This window comes from Protopterus annectens, chromosome 16.part0 (genome assembly GCF_019279795.1).
Source record: "Protopterus annectens isolate FY-2018-M chromosome 16.part0, PAN1.0, whole genome shotgun sequence".
Taxonomy (NCBI): Eukaryota; Metazoa; Chordata; order Ceratodontiformes; family Protopteridae; genus Protopterus; species Protopterus annectens.
Window position 1 is genome coordinate 560032984 of NC_056750.1, and position 17174 is coordinate 560050157.

Below are 17174 nucleotides of genomic sequence, written 5' to 3' on the forward strand. Positions count from 1 at the left end.
CCTTTATATGAGGATCAAGGCTAAATCCTGTTAAAGAAGGATCCTATACATTAAGGAAGAGGAAGGGGGATTAGGGTTAATTAATCTGATTGTTTATACAGATGTTCATCGTGCATACAGCTGCAGTCATAACAGATGGGTTATCCTGCCGTCAGGCGGGTCCTCGGTCGGCCGAATTCCAAAGTCTAGGTCAAGCGTCAATTGTCGTCGCTTCCTCCCTGACGTCAGTGCAGCAGGGGTATAAAAGAGGCAGCCAATGCCATTTTCTTCAGTCTTTCTTGCTGCGCGGTGCCCGAAGCAGAAGCAGTTCGCAAGTGCCGGTCGGCCAGCTCCTGAGATTTACAAAAGTATTTCAGCCGAAGTCTTCTTGAAAGTACCCCGTTGGGGAAACTTTTCTTGCCTCAGACCGATGTCAGACAAAGTTAATAATTGCATTTCATGTGGGAAGCAAATACCGCATAAGGATTTCCATTCTTACTGTATACCTTGCTTAGGCCCAGACCACGACGTCTCGGCCTGCCGTTTTTGTGCTAAATTCAACAAATGCACTATTAACCGTCGGGCGGAGTTCACCCTTCACTTTTTTGGCAAAAAATGTAATTATATTATGTCGTCGGATACTCCGACTCCAGTTTTGAGCAAAAAACGCAAAGATAAGGACCGGCATATGAGGTCCGCACCACCTACTGATACCACGCTAAGGCCGACTACCGGTTCTCCAGTACTCAGTGAGTACCGATGACAGTGCATTACCGGTGTCTTCAGTACCTCGCAGGCTCCTCGGCCCCCATTCCTACTACAGATACCGACGCCACTCCTGGCGGGGAAACTCAGAATTTAGACAGGCCTGCCATTTCTCAAGGGGTCTTCAGGCCTTCCTCCTTCTCTATTAAAGCCTTCACTAAATCTAAAACAGCCATGAAAACCAAAAAACAGGTTCCTCAGACACCCGCTCAAGGCACCATGCCTAAAAAACAGATGCTTAAAATGGCTGAGGATTTGATTACTCTTATCAGGGGTTCTCAACCCCCCTCTGACAAAAGGCCCAGATTAGAGGAAGACTACCATTCCTCGATCAGGCTTCTTTTACCTCACAACTATCTGAGGACCAGGATTGTGCCTATTCTCCATTCGAAGACTCTGATGCAGAGGAGTCTATTCCCTCGGTCTCCCCCCCCCCCGAGGACTTCTCTTTTGGGGAAACCCTGCATACATTGAGGGAACACTTTCACTGGGAAGGCCAAGATTACTCAGATTCCAAGAAAAGGCTCAGGGAATTTCTTCTGCTCCCCCAGCATAGGCCTCTGGCTATCCCTCCTGTTTTAGATATATTGGATGATGTGTACACAGAAGCCAGCCTTAATCCTGATTATTTGCCTCCAGCTCCTGTTAAACCAGACAGGTATTACCGGGTTCCTGATTCTCACCAGTTCCTATATAAAAGCCATACTGCTGACCCAGAAACTATTCCACAGGGTCCCAAGGGAATTAAGGCCTCTACTGCTAAAAACCCATTACCTTCAGAGAGAGATTCCAGAGCTTTAGAAAGGTGGGGGGAAAAAGGTGTACACCTCGGCCACTTTAACCATGAGGGCATTAAACTGTCAGTTCCATATGTTAAAGTATCAACAGTTTTTGATATCTCAGCTGAAAAGCAAAATGACACAACCAGAACAACCGGATTTAAAAGAGTTGCAGGATTTGTTGCATGGTGCAGAGCAAGTGGGTAAACATACCTTGCAGTGTGGTTTTGATGCTCATGTAGAGCTGCTGTTACGGGGTCTGTTATACGTAGGCATGCTTGGCTCAAAGAGCAAACCTTACCAGATCATTTCAAAGCTAAATTATTAGATGCACCTCTTCAAAAAGATGTATTGTTTGGTGTTAAAGCAGAGGAGGTGCTAAAGAAAATGGAGGAAAAAGAGAAATCAATGCAAACAGTGAAAGATTTCCTGCAGGTACAGCCTCCACATTTCAGCAGAAACTGGCCTTCAAAAAATTGGTCCTTTCCAGCCACGGACAGACCTCAAAGGGGCAGATACAGGCATCCAAGTGGTAGAGGGCAACCTCAAGGATCTTTCAGAGCCAGACAGTGGCAAGCACCAACCCCAAGAGGTGGAGAAGATAGATCACAGTTTTTTAGAAAACAGACACAACGACTTCCCCCTACACCTGCCAAGCAAAGCTTTAATGGCAGCACATTTGGGCGGAAAACTGACATTATTCTCAAAAAATTGGCATATTGTTACAAAAGACAAATGGATTCTGGACATTATAGACAGAGGCTACAGGTTCCACTTTCACACCTTTCCAAAAATGAGAGGCATGCCAAACCTGCCACAAAATCAAAGGGCAGAGGCACAAAAACAGATTTCAGCTCTCATGGACATGAAAGCAATTCAAGAGGTACCTGCAAAAGAACAAGGTCAAGGGTTTTATTCCAGACTATTCCTGGTACCAAGGAAAGACAAAGATTGGAGACCTATCTTAGACCTATCCATCCTAAACACATATCTACAGGTGCCAAAATTCAAGATGCTCACATTACAGCAGCTTCTTCCCATGCTGGGCAAGGAGTCTTGGCTGGTAACATTGGACCTCAAGGAGGCATACCTGCATGTTCCTATCAGACAAGATTGCAGAAGATAGCTCAGATTTCTTGCAGGTTCAACCCATTACCAATTCTCTGCATTGCCCTATGGCTTATCTACTGCGCCCAGAGTGTTTACGAAATGCCTGGCATCAGTAATCGCCTTCTGCAGACTACAAGGGATACAAATCTACCCATATCTGGACGACTGCCTGATCCAAGCAGACAGCAAGGACATACTACTGCAGCACCTGGCATTTGTAATAAAACTGTTGAACTTCCTGGGATACACAGTCAACAAAAAGAAATCAAAACTAATACCCTCTCAACAAATAATTTTCCTGGGTGCTAACTTGGATACAACCACCCAGATGGCCTACCTTACGCCAGACAAGCAAGGGCAACTGTCTCAATACTTCAGAAAAATGGCAACTTACACCAGGCTAACTGCAAGGAAAGTCCTGCAGGCTCTGGGATTCATGGCATCTTGCATCCTACTTATCCCATGTGCAAAGCTGCATATGAGGAAACTTCAATGGTACCTTAAAAACTTATGGTCTCAACACAACCACAGCTTGGAAGCAATTATACCTCATTCCATGCCTTCAAAAGGAATTTATGTGGTGGGCTCAAGCTTGCCAAAGAAACACAGGTCTTCCTTTCTGTGTACCTCAAGCAACTCAAATCATCACAACAGACACCTCAGACTACGCATGGGGAGCACACATGACAAATCAGTGCATTCAGGGAAAATGGGCACGAAAAGAGAAGCTCCTTCACATCAACCAAAGGAAATGCTAGCCGTGCAAAAGGCTATTATGACCTTCAAAGACCTACTGCATCCAGGCCAGCTATTGATAAGGACAGACAACACCACAGTGATGTGGTACATAAACAAACAGGGGGGAACTCATTCATACCCCCTGTGCAGGCAAGCCATGACCCTATGGAACACAGCACTGGAATTAAAAATTCAACTACATGCACAATTCCTGCCAGGGAAGGAAAACACACTGGCAGACAACCTAAGCAGAAATATGACAGATCCACACGAATGGAAGTTGCATCCTCAAATTTTCACAAAGATAACTCAGGCATAGGGACAACCAGACATAGATCTCTTTGCTACCCACAGAAATTGCCAGTTGAAAAAATTTTGTTCAAGGACCTATCATCCACAGGCCTGGAAAGTGGACGCACTTTCCTTCAATTGGGCAACATTGGCAGTCTATGCCTTCCCGCCTCTTCCTCTGCTGCACAAAGTTCTATTAAAAGCCAGGGCAGAGAGGCCGAAAATGATTCTCATTGCTCCAGACTGGCCAAGGTAACACTGGTATCCGCTCCTGAAGAGCCTGACACATTTCCCACCATGGATCCTACCTCTAGTCCCTCTTCTGTTGTCCCAGCACAACTACAAAACCCTTCACAGCCAGCTCAAAACCCTAAAGCTAGCTGCATGGAGAATTCCTTGATTTCCCAACAGTTTCTCCTCTCCAAGGAGGTGCAGGATGTCATCTTGGAGGCCAGAAGACCTTCTACTAGAAAGGCCTACTCCGCCAAATGGAAACGATTTTGTGCCTGGAATCAAAAGAAGGGACAGAATCCCTGGGTAATAAATATACCTCAAATTTTACAGTAACTAGCTGAGATGTTAAACAATGGACTTTCCTTCTCCTCCATCAAGATCCACGCTTCAGCCATTTCTGCACAATACAACACAGATCCTCCTTTATTCTCTCATCCTCTCTTAAGGCAGTTCCTCAGAGGGGCAAAGAATATAAAACCCCCAAGGAAACTACCAGTCCCTGCTTGGGACCTCAACTTCATATTGGAAAAGCTGACCCTTCCAGCCAGCTTCTTCATCAGAGTTACAGTACTTGTCATGGAAAACAGCCTTTCTTCTGGCTATCACCTCAGCTCGCAGGGTTTCAGAGCTACAGGCCCTCATGGCTGTGCAACCATTCATCATTTTCCATCAGGATAGAGTTTCCTTACAAACCAACCCTACCTTTATGCCAAAGGTAGTATCCAGTGTAGCTTTGAATCAGACTATCCACTTACCTACCTTTTATCCTAATCCACAAAACAAAGGAGAAAGACGACTACATTCCTTGGACATTCACAGACAACTTTGTTATTATTTGGACAGGACAAAGCCATTCAGGAAATCTGAGCAACTCTTTGTGTACTATGCTGCAGGTGCTCAAGGAAAGGCTATTTCCAAACAGAAAATTTCAAAATGGATAGCCCACTGCATACGCTTTTGTTACTCATTTCATGGAAAAACTGTGCCTGCATGCATCAGATCCCACTCCACCAGAGCCACAGCTACCTCTGCAGCCTTCCTCAGGGGGGTCCCTACCAAGGATATTTTGGAAGCAGCCACCTGGAGTTCAGTGCACACTTTCTCCAAGCACTATCACCTCCCACTATACTCTAAGTCTAGAGCGGGCTTTGCCACAGCAGTCCTGCAGGGCATCCTAGCCCCTCCTAGTTCCACTTAGTGCCTACCACCCTTACTTAGCTTTGGGATTCTACCCATCTGTTATGACTGCAGCTGTATGCACGATGAACATAGTACAAGTTTTGTACCTACCATAAATGTAGATGTTCGAGTGCTCATACAGCTGCAGTCCAGGTTTCCTCCTCCAACCCCTCTTAGGACAGGCCTTATGACAAACCCTTTTCATATAACCTTTTGGGGTACTCTTTTATGGTGTATTTGCTTGCAACTACTGTTTTTGATTTATCAACATTGCATTTTTGCATAACATTATGTTTGCCTTCCTTCTGGGGGCACCTGACATCTGGGGCAAGAAAAACTGAAGAAAATGGCGTCGGCTGCCTCTTTTATACCCCTGCTGCACTGACGTCAGGGAGGAAGCGACAACAACCAACGCCGGACCTAGACTTTGGAATTCGGCCGACCGAGGACCCACCTGACGGCAGGATAACCCATCTGTTATGACTGCAGCTGTATGAGCACTCGAACATCTACATTTATGGTAGGTACAAAACTGTACTTTTCTTTGAATCTTCATAGAGTATTGTTAGGATTAAAAAACGAGAATAGGAATTTATAAAAAAAAAATCACTGGAAGGCAGCAGAAACACCACAAGTAACAGGGATTTAATACTTTCATCCAAAGACTTCATCAGAATATGAAGTGCAGTAAAAAAATATATTTAAATACAGTAGTAAAAATTAGCACTTAAATGCTTAACCAATCAACTATCAGTTCCAATTCAGTCTACAGAAAACTTTTAATTAATGACAATTTTGTATGTAAACCAGCCAGTATTAACAAATATACTATTCTAAAAACACTTTATACAGATGCTTTTGTTAATACCAGGATATTTTTCTGCTTGCATCTTAACTTGCCAGAAAGTTTCTCTTTGAAGAATTTTGTTCTTGTAGTTACCACCCCTCAAATCTTAGGGAACTTAATTCTAGGATAGAAAAATACAACTTTTTAAAAGACTTGTATACAGTGGAATGCTTGAATAGTGCATTATTTGTGTCTCTTTTGGTACTTGCATATTATCGCAACCAGACTTCTGACCTTGTATAATTCCTAATGTTACTGCAGAACTCTGACTGCAATCCTCGGTGATTCATAGAAAATCCATTTAATGTACTACTTCCACCCTTCATTATTGTTAACATCACAATGGACGGCCGCAACCCCCAACCCATGTCAGGTCACCTTGCAGCATTGGGAAATTCCCTTTTCAATGATAACAGTTTACAGTGATACAAGCAAGCCATGGCAGAAGAATAACTGCCTAAATGCACCAGCACCCCTCACATTTATCCTGAGCTCCACAAAGTGTGAAGGCAAAAAAAAATGATGAGTACTAGCAATCATTACAGACCTCACAGTCACAGTGCAACAAGTCCAAATAGGATTATACGGCATCCAGCTACACATACAGGCTGCCTACACATTGTTACAAACAGAAAAGAAATGGCAAGGTTATGAAATGTGTGTCAGCTTACAAGAATACAGCATGTAGTCCAAAAATTAAAAACCAGTAAAAAGTTAAAATAGCACTTTCCTCAGCCAGTATAAAATGTTGTAATGGCATAGCAATAGCAGTGAATGTCCGCAGCATAAACACAACTGCAGAGTGACTCATTTAGAATCTGGTTGCGATAATACACAAGTACCTCTCTTTTCTTTACAGCATACAAGTGTTCCTTTATTCTAGCACTTAACTTCCTTGTTATCATACCTATATCAAAGGATTAACATCAGGAACGTGTAGCAATACACACTACACCTGTGCTTTTACAAAGTGTCCTCCTACTTTAATACTGCTATCAATATGGTGCAGCATAATGGAAGGGCCTTCCCAAATGTAAGGGCAATTAGTGCAAAACCCACATTCAAACATTCCTAGATTTTTATCAGTATGAATAAAACTAACACATGTATGATCTGTCTCTAGAAACTGCTTAATGGACCTAGTTTTTTAACATAAAAGCTTGGTTATTCACCTATTTTCTGACTTAGTTCAAAATTCCCTTGAGGAATATTGCAGTTCTGTAATATTTTCCTGATGCTGTCATCAGCTGTCATACGCGAACAGAAATGTTTGTGTAATTTATGCTCCCATACTTGTCTAAATCATTCTTGCTAGTCAGCCCTGCATGTAATATAGGAGGAAAGACCGTTTTGCTTTTAGATGTAATCTCATGCTATTCTTTGCAGTTCCCTGCTGTTATAGCCCCTATCTCTAAGTAACCTAACAATGTCTTTAAGACCTTTCAAAAAATCTACCTGACTAGTTGTAAGTCAAGACAATCTTATCATTTGCCCTCTGGGTATGTTCATTTTCATAAAGGGTGGATGTGCACTAGTCTTGTGCAAATAATTATTAGAAAAACACTTTTTCCTACAAATCTTACTGCTGAATGTTCTATTTGTATTATTTCAACAAATGGATACATCCAAAAAATGTATTTTAGTGCCTACTTTACCTAAGGTGAAAGCTAGAAAATCCTTTCTTAAATTAATATCTGTTATAAATTCCAGTACATCTTCTTCCAGAGTATCAGTTATAAAAAATACATCATCCACAAATCTTTTATATATTTTCACATGTTTGATAAAAAAAAGGGAAGCTTTGTAAATACTGGGTCTTCCACCATCCCATAATCACCTTGGCAACCTTGGCAAAGGATGGGGCAACAGCAACATTTATAGCTACACCCTGTTTTTGATGAAAAAAACATGTATTAAACATAAAAAATGTTTTCCAACATTAACTCCATTAGTTGACAAATCATACTCAGTTTTGGAACTATATTCACTGAACTTAGCTAAGAATAGCTGCAGGAATTCCAAGGCTTGTTCTATAGGTATGCAAGTATTTAAAGATTTAACATCTAAGGTGAACATAGTATTACAGCTTCCGACACTATCTTACTCCGACATTCTAAAAAATACCAAGAATCTTTTTAACTTTTGAAATTCTGAACTAATGGGTTAAGAAAACAATCTAAAAAATATAGCTATGTGCTTTGTAACACTGTCTTTTTCAGCAACAATAGGCCTAAAAGGTATATGAAATTTCCCACTGTGTAACTTGAGTATCCGAAATAAAACTGCAGTTTTTGGATGCTCTATATGTAGAAACTGAAAGACTTCACGAGATATCAACCCATTCATAAGTAATTCATATAAAACATCATAAATAAAACAATATCTAGTCCTAATTTATAGCACAGTGACATTTTCATATTCAGCTAGATTGTTTAACCATAGACTCAATAGCTTGAATGTATTCACTTTGATACATAATAACAAGCCCCCACCATTATCTGCAAGCATAGGTTTATACAGAGCAGACATTTCAGGATGACTTAAATTATAATACTGTTAGAAGTTTTTTTTTTTTGTTCATATTTCAAATGCCTTTTTCACATGCATCATAACATGGAGAAACAGTATTAGGCAACGCAGGGCTAAATTTGCTGGTAGTTTTAAAAAGAACACTAGCCTTAGTATGACGTTGGTCACACATATAAAATAAAACCAATTTTCTCCAAAATAATTTTAAATCAATCAAAGTTTGACTTGCATTAGCTCTCCTAGAAGACACAAAGGTCATACCTTTGTCCAGGAAACCAATTTGTACTTCATCAAAACTTTCAGTAGTAAAATTTATAAATATTGTTTCTCAGTTTGACAAAATGAGCTAAAATATCTTGAAAGAAACAGCCATTGTTCATTTCCTGTTCCAATCTTGTCCTCTCCATCTCCTTCTGTTGGCACACCCCCTCCACTTCTTAGAGTGGGTCTGATGGTCCAGGAAGTTTTCTTACTTTATCTAGTCAGTCAAACAGTTTGCAATTCTCTCTGACCTCCTCACTGATTCTGGAGCTAAAGAAGTATCACTATCATTAGCCCTAGTCAAAAGAGGAAATTCTGAAGTGTTTGAAATACAATTAGATGAAGTGGTTACTGAGTTTTAAAGTTGTTAGTACCAGGATAAGCAACTCCTTCTCTATAAGCATTAATATCTCTGACAAGCTTTTTCTTTCTTTCACTGATGGTAGCAGTGTCTCTGTGCATTGAAGTAAAAATGGTATCAACCTCTGCCCGACCAGAAGTAATATTTATCTCAGATGAAATAAGCAGATCCAATGCCTTAATTTCATTATTAATGACACTGATACCATTTTCATTTTATTACATCAGAAGTTTTACTAACTTCACACCGCTGTCATTAAAAAATTCAGTTACCTGCTGAAAGAACGGATCCTGTGGAGTGACACTGTTAGGGTATTTATATATTCTTAAACCCTTTGGCACAATTTTAAGGTGGAGATTTTGCTCAAAGTAAAAATTGTCATAAGTCAAGCTTTGCACTTTCTTAAGCTTTTTATCAAAACTTTTTTAATGTCTCTTGTATATTGAAATTGTTAATTTGTTTTTTCCCTTGACTAACATTAGATCCTACTTCAATTGGATTATTAATAAAATTAAAAAACTTTTCAAAACCATTACCTGTGGAAGAACTGCTTAAGCTGGTTCCCTCCCCCAAGGAACCAGGAAGATCTTGTTAAAAAGACTCCGATAGACAAGTAAAACATTCCTGTAACCCTGTAGCCTGTGGATTCAAGTTAGAAGTAACAAACTGGCTGGAAAAAAGTGAAAAAGATGAATGCAAAGCTTCTAAAGTAGAAGTCCTCTTATAGCGTTAAAAATTTCTTCTGATAAACTGAAAGTGAGATTCTTCTGATAATCTGTGAAAGTGAGATTATTCACCAATGCGTCTGTTTCAAAACATGATATTCCAAGAGTTGTACTGAGCACCAAAAAAATAACACTCCACAGAATGTAGAAGCAAACTTGTAACAAAAAACATTCACTGAAAGTCAGCTGAAAGACCACGTGCAAAATAATTCTTACTTATTCACAGAGACCGCTTTCTTCCAAAGACTTCATCAGAATAAAAAGTGCAATTAAAGACCACATTTAAATACACTAGTAAAAATTAGCACTTAAATGCTTAACCAATCAACTATCAGTTCCAAGTCATTCTACAGAACACATTTAATGAACAACAATTTTGTAAGTAAACCAGCCAGTGTTAACAAATATACTATTCTAAAAAAACACTTTGTACAGATGCTTTTGTTAACACCAGGATATTTTTCTGCTTGGGTTAATTAATCTGATTGTTTATACAGCTTCTTTGAGTCTTTATAGTGTACTGGTAGGATTTAAAAAAGAGGATAGGAATTTAATAGAACTTATATTGAAAGTTAAATGTAAGATTTTTTGGGAGAGGATAGAGTTCAGGAAAAGATGGAGAAAACCATGTGAATGAAGATATAAAAGTGTATGAAAATCAAATTCTTTTATGGAAATTGGATATAAATAATGTTGAAAAATAGGAAAGAAGGCTGTTTGAATATATAATGAATGAGCATTATTATGTTTTCCCATGGAAGTATTTAGAGAATGAAAAAAGAAATGCTGTTAAAGTGAGATTTACATGGTGTAAAAAAATATATGATTGTAAAGATATTCTGGGGAGACTGACAATAGGTAAGCTGCCTGCAAACTAACATGCCCTATAAAAAATACAAGAAAGAGTGTGCAATTACTGTGGGAAAGTAGAAACAGGGAACACATGTTTTTGAAATGTTATAGAGTGAAGAATCTATGGGAAAACATAGAAAATAAGATGCTGAAAGGTTTTGAAAAGGTTGAAGATTTAAATATGAATATGGTTGAATATGGGTATTATGGTAACAAAAAACTAGAAGTAGTTATGAAAATTGATAAATATTCTATATCTTATGGGCAATATGGAATGAGAGACTCAGTAAACGTAAGTTTAATGGGAATGCATATTATCTGAGATTTTGAAGAAGATACATTTTGGCTGTGGAAAAAGGGTGGGGGGATGATTAAAGCATATGGGACTGTATTATAGTATACATAAAAGTATAAATAGTTGTAAATAATATAGATTATGTAAATAATGTAAGTAATGTATACAACCTGTGATCAAAAAAGAACCCTCACCAAGGATAGAAAACCACTTGAGTTGCCACCATCAAAGGCTGATGGTGCCTTAGTTTAATATCTTATCTGAAGGACTGATTGAATGATGATTATAATGAACTAAAAGCATGACCATTGCAAGGTGGTATATGTTTTGTAACAGTAATTGCTGAAATAAAATTCAAACTGACAAGGACAGCTTTTTAAACTTGTTAGTGTAACTTCTTAGGCAAGGGTATAGGGATACTGCAGTGATAGCTAGAGAATTCTTCCAGTGCTTGGCTATTATCAGCTTAACATATGCTGAAATATGAATAACTCACTGCTTTGCTGCTGTGACTAGAAGCATAATGGTACCATGATGTACCACAGTCCAGAGCTTGCCCTACAAGGTGTATCTGTGTGCAGACATCCTCCAGGTAAGAGATTAAACCAAGGCCTCATCTGAGTTGGTGACCACTCAGGTGGATATAAAAGATCCAGTGGTACTTATCGAAAAGAGGAAGGGAAGTTATGCGGTGCCCAGGCCAAATTTCGTTTAATGAATACAAATACCACCTCAGGTCTTCCCAAAAAATAGGCTATTGACCTTGTGGGACTAACCCAGACAACAAAGTTTAAGTAAATAAACTAAAATGTTGCTACAACCATTTCTGTCCCTTTATCCCATGCTGCCTCTATATAAGGGTAGAACTTGTGACACCTATCTCATAAGTGAATCTGCAAGAATTTCACATCTATCTTCTATAACATATTCCCTGAACAGAATATGAGCTGTAGTTTCATATCCATCTGGTATTAATGCTGTCAGTGTTTTCCAAAGGTCAGGGAGTGGTCTCAGTGACCTTAGATTCTTAATGTTTATGATAATTGGTAAGCTGGGACCATTTTCCCAGAAAAACTATGTGCTTGAGTTATTTCTAGATATAACTTTCCTACACCCTCTGAGCAAAGAATACCATGCTATGAGTTTGATCTCCTTTACCCAGGTCACTTAGCTCAGAATCTTCAAGTTTATGGGAAAGCTTCAGTGGGAGATTTTGGAGCGAGCATTGTTTATATTTTTTTTAAGTTTCTTAAATCCTAAGAAATGATATCATGCCTTAATGGGAGATATTGCCCGAAAGATGAGACATTTTGGAATAGGGATTGCTTATATTTAGAACATTTCCTAAACTCTGAAGAAACGACAGCATGTCTTAACTGGTTATATTGCCAGCAGGATGTTGCTGGACATCCCCCTCTTTGTTAACAGGATGTAAAGGCAATTGTGTCATAGTAAGTTGTGGATCGTCCAACAAACACATACACCTGGAACACCAATTTGGCAGGTGATCTCTACATCACCTGACTCTCCAGAAACCATTTAATACACCTGAAAAACCAAACTGGCAGGTGATATATAACTGCCATTTGTTAGAATAGGATGCTTCCACAGAGGACTTTGTGATCTTAAGAGATTTATGTATTTGATTACCTTGTGATAGCATTTCAACACTTAACAAATAACTTTCAAAATAAACCAGCCTTTCAGATTTTTGGTTAGCAATTTAGTTAACCAGAGTAGGATACATAGTCCAGGAGCATTATTTATTTATTGATTTTATTTAACAGTTGTTTACCCAGAAAGATCAACTTGGAATGAAGCCAATTTTCAATGGAGGCCTGGGGAGAGATGCTCCAAATGTATATCTTTGTAACGTGGGAGGAAAGTGGAGCGCCCGGAGGAAACCCACATGCAGGGAGGACATGCAGACTCCATACAGAAGGCACCCCAGCCGAGAATCGAACTGGAGAACCTCTTGCTGTGAGGCGACAGTGCTACCGCTGCAACACTGCACCATCCATAAATAAGGTTTGCTTCTAGCTTGACTTATAAGGCAGGATCTATGCTGAAAAATGTATGCAGCATAGATGATGGCATATAAATTACCCAGTCAGCTGTTCTCCAACAAACAAATGAAATGAACTGTTAGCTTTTTAACTCCTTTAGCTTTAATAATAATGTATCAGCATGGAATAAAGTGATAACCAGGCTATAGAGAATGGATGTGAACATCAAACACTCTGACATCAATGTGTTTTTGCAGATGTTCTTTGTGTTTCACTGTTTCATTTCGTGTTTCACTGTTGCATTCATCACATTTGGGTTATCTGCTTGCAGTAGCCCTCAGTCGGTCTGATTATCAAAGTCTTGGGCCCTGCATCGGTTGCTGTCTCATCTTCCAGGTAGTCAGGGGTGTAAAGCATGCAGCCGATGCCATTACATCAGTCTTTCTTGCCGTGCAGTGCCCGAAGCAGAAGCAGTTCGCAAGTGCCGGACGGCTGACTCCTGAAATTTTCGTTTTCAAGTTTCAGAACCGAAGTCTTCATCTAAAGCTAAGTACCCCATTGGGGAAAGTTTTTCTTGCTCTAAACCGATGTCAGTAAAAGTCAGTAATTGTATTTCTTGTGGAAAGCAAATACCTCATAAAGATTTTCATTCGTACTGTATTCCTTGCCTAGGCCCTGGCCACGACGTACCTCACTGTCAGTTTTGTGCCTTATTTAAACCTTGAACTATTCGTTGTCGGTATATTTTCGCATCTAAATATTTTGGTACTCTGTTCAATTATCCAGATATGTCTTCTGTAAGCCACGCAACTACCGATATCCCTAAAAAACTCAAAGATAAAGACAGAGACAGGCCGCATAGGTCCAAAACTGCCGATGACGCTTATCCAAAGCTAGTCGCCAGTTCGCCAGTACTCTGTGGGGTGTTTTCGCAGCCCCTGATACCCACTACTTCAGATTCGCAAGCTTCTACTGAGATCCATTCGGAGTTTGGTATGCCACGAGATGCTTCAACTGTGGAACCTGTGGATCTCTCTACCTTGGATGGGTCCAGAGCCGCTGTGCAGGCACCGGCTTCTGAGGGTGTATTAGGGCCTACTGACTTGCATATTAAACCGATGCCATCTTCTTCTTCAAGGCCTAAAACTCGAACCAGGCCTAGGAAACCGATCAGACCGCATAGTCAGGCCTCTATGCCTAAAAATCAAATGATAAGAATGGCTGAAGATCTTATTACTTTAATCAGGGGAAGCCAGCCTTCCCCCTCTAAGAGACCTAGGACTGAATTTGCTTATGATACTTCTGACCAGGATTCTGAAATTTCTGTCTCCTCTGATGACCAGGATTTACCCTTATCCACCTATGAGGATTCCGATGCAGAGGAGTCTATTCCCTCTGCTTCTCCCCCAGAGGATTTTTCTTTTGGTGAAACCTTGCATGCTCTTAGGGAGCATTTTCACTGGGAAAGCCAGGATTACTCTGATTCTAAACGGAGGCTTAGAGATTTCTTACTCCTGCCCCAACACAGGCCTTTAGCTATCCCTCCTGTACTGGACATTGTTGATGATGCCTTTTCGGAATCTAGCTTGGCCTCTGACTCTTTACCTCCTGCTCCCAGAAAACCTGATAGATATTGCAGGGTTCCTGATTCTCACACATTTCTTTTTAAAAATCCTACTGCGGATCCTGAAACCTTTTCACAGAGACCCAAGGGTATTAAGGCTACTACTGCCAAAATTCCTACCCCCTCTGATAGAGATTCCAGGGCCCTGGATAGATGGGGTAAGAAGGTGTACACCTCTGCAACCTTGGCTATCAGGGCTTTAAATTGCCAGTTTCATATGTTAAAGTATCAGCAGCATAGTAATGGATTGCTTAAACAGAAAATTATGTTGATTCCTGATTGTGCTGAAAATAAGGATTTACAGGATTTAATGCATTCTGCTGAACAGGTTGGAAAACATAATGTGGTTTTGATTCATTAGAGGCATCTTGCAGGGCTTACTGGGTCTGTAATTAGAAGGCATGCTTGGCTTAAGGAGCAATCTTTGCCAGATCACGTTAAAACTAAAATTATGGATGCTCCCTTAAATCAGGACTGCCTGTTTGGCAACAAAGCAGAAGAAGTTCTTAAAAAGATGGAGGGGAAAGCTAAATCTATGCAAACTGTTAAAGATTTCTTACAAGTGCAGCCTCCAAGGTTTAGTAGGCACTGGCCTTCAAAAAACTGGTTCTTTCCTGCCTCTTCCAGGCCTTCAGTTCAAATCCAAAACCAGCAGAACAACCAGGCTTCAGTCCCAAGGTACTCACAGGACTAAGCAGTGGGGGGCTCCCACTTCCAAATCAGGGAGTAGTAATACTCCCCCCTATGGTAAGCTGTCTCAATGACTTAACTTTAAAACTTCCAAGCACTTCTCAACAAACTTCCAAGCACTTGTCAACTGACTGTTCCTTTAGGGGAAAGATTGCTCGGCAAGCAAAAAACTGGGAACTCATTACCCAGGACAAATGGGCTTTAAACATAGTTTCCCAAGGATACAGATTTCACTTCCACACATTACCAACGCCAAATGGTTGGCCAGATCTACCCCCAATTCAGTGGGCAGAGGCTCAAAAGCAAGTACTCTCTTTTAAGATTAGAGGCTATTCAGACTGTACCAGAAGAGGAAAAGGGACAAGGTTTCTACTCAAGACTTTTCCTGGTACCCAGAAAAGACAACTCATGGCACCCTATTCTGGACCTTTCTATCCTAAACACCTTTTTGGCGATTCCAAAATTCAAGATGCTAACTCTTCACAAGTTGCTTCCCATGTTAGGCAAAGATGTCTGGTTGGCAACGCTGGATTTAATGGAAGCCTACCTGCACATCCCAATCAGGGAATCTTGCAGAAGATACCTACACTTCAAAGCAAGCTGCATGCACTATCCATTCTCTGTAGTGCCCTTTGGCTTATCTACTGCACCCAGGGTATTCACAAAGTGCCTAGCTCCAGTCATTGCATTTTGCAGGCAAAGAAATATTCAAATATACCCATACCTGGACGATTGTCTAATTCAGGCAGAAAGCCAGGACATACTTTTGAATCATCTGGCATTTGTACAAAAGGTGCTAACTTGTCTGGGGTACACCATAAACGAAAAGAAATCACAGCTGGTACCCTGTCAACAAATTATATTCCTGGGAGCAAGCTTGAACACAACTTCCCAGATGGATTTCCTCAAACCAGAGAAGCAAATTCATTTGACAACTTACTTCAAACTAGTGGCCACAAAAACCCTGATATCTGCAAGGCAAATACTGCAAGCTTTGGGGTTCATGGCCTCGTGCATTCTACTAATTCCATATGCAAGACTGCAAATGAGGAAACTACAATGGTATCTAAAAAGCCTATGGTGTCAACATTCGCAGGATCTAGAAGCAATGATTCCTATCATACCTTGCCTACAGTTGGAATTCCTTTGTTGGGCAGAGGCCTGCCACCAAAACAAGGGACTACCATTCACTCTACCCCCTGCCGCCCAAACCCTAACAACAGATGCATCAGACTATGCATGGGGGGGGGGGCTCACCTGGCAGGAAAGTGCATTCAGGACAAATGGAACCCAAGTCAAATGCACCTGCATATCAATCAAAAAGAAATGTCAGCTGTACAGAATGCTCTGACAGCCTTCAAGGACCACATTCTTCCAGGACAATTAATGGTAAAGACGGATAACACCACTGTTATGTGGTACATAAACAAGCAGGGGAGGTACACATTCTTATCCCCTCTGCAGACTAGCCATGGCATTGTGGAACACAGCCCTGAGCTACCAAGTGCATCTACAAGCTCAATTCCTGCCAGGAAAACTAAATACACTGGCAGACAAACTAAGCAGAAATCTAGTGGACCCACATGAGTGGAAACTGGAACCAAAGACTTTCAACGTGTTGATAAACAAATGGGGGAGCCCAGATATAGATCTGTTCCCTCCCCCCAGGACTACCAATTGGACAAATTCTGCACAAAGACTCCACACAAACAAGCTTGGAAATTGGATGCCCTGTCCTTCAGCTGGAAAAATCTATCAGTTTATGCCTCTCTCCCTCTGCCTGTCCTTTCCAAAGTACTACTAAAGATCAAACAGGACAAACCAAGGATGATACTGATTGCACCAGACTGGCCATGCCAACACTAGTACCCCCTCTTGTGCAGTGAGTCACAGCTAGCCCCATGGCACC

General features: G+C 40.6%; 1 protein-coding gene across 2 annotated transcripts in view; it reads left to right on the plus strand.

Moving 5' to 3' along the window:
• The window catches only part of HMCN2 (hemicentin 2), a 2554053-nt gene that overhangs the window by 1452788 nt on the left and 1084091 nt on the right, over nt 1-17174 (plus strand). The gene's annotated exons all lie outside the window — the stretch shown is intronic.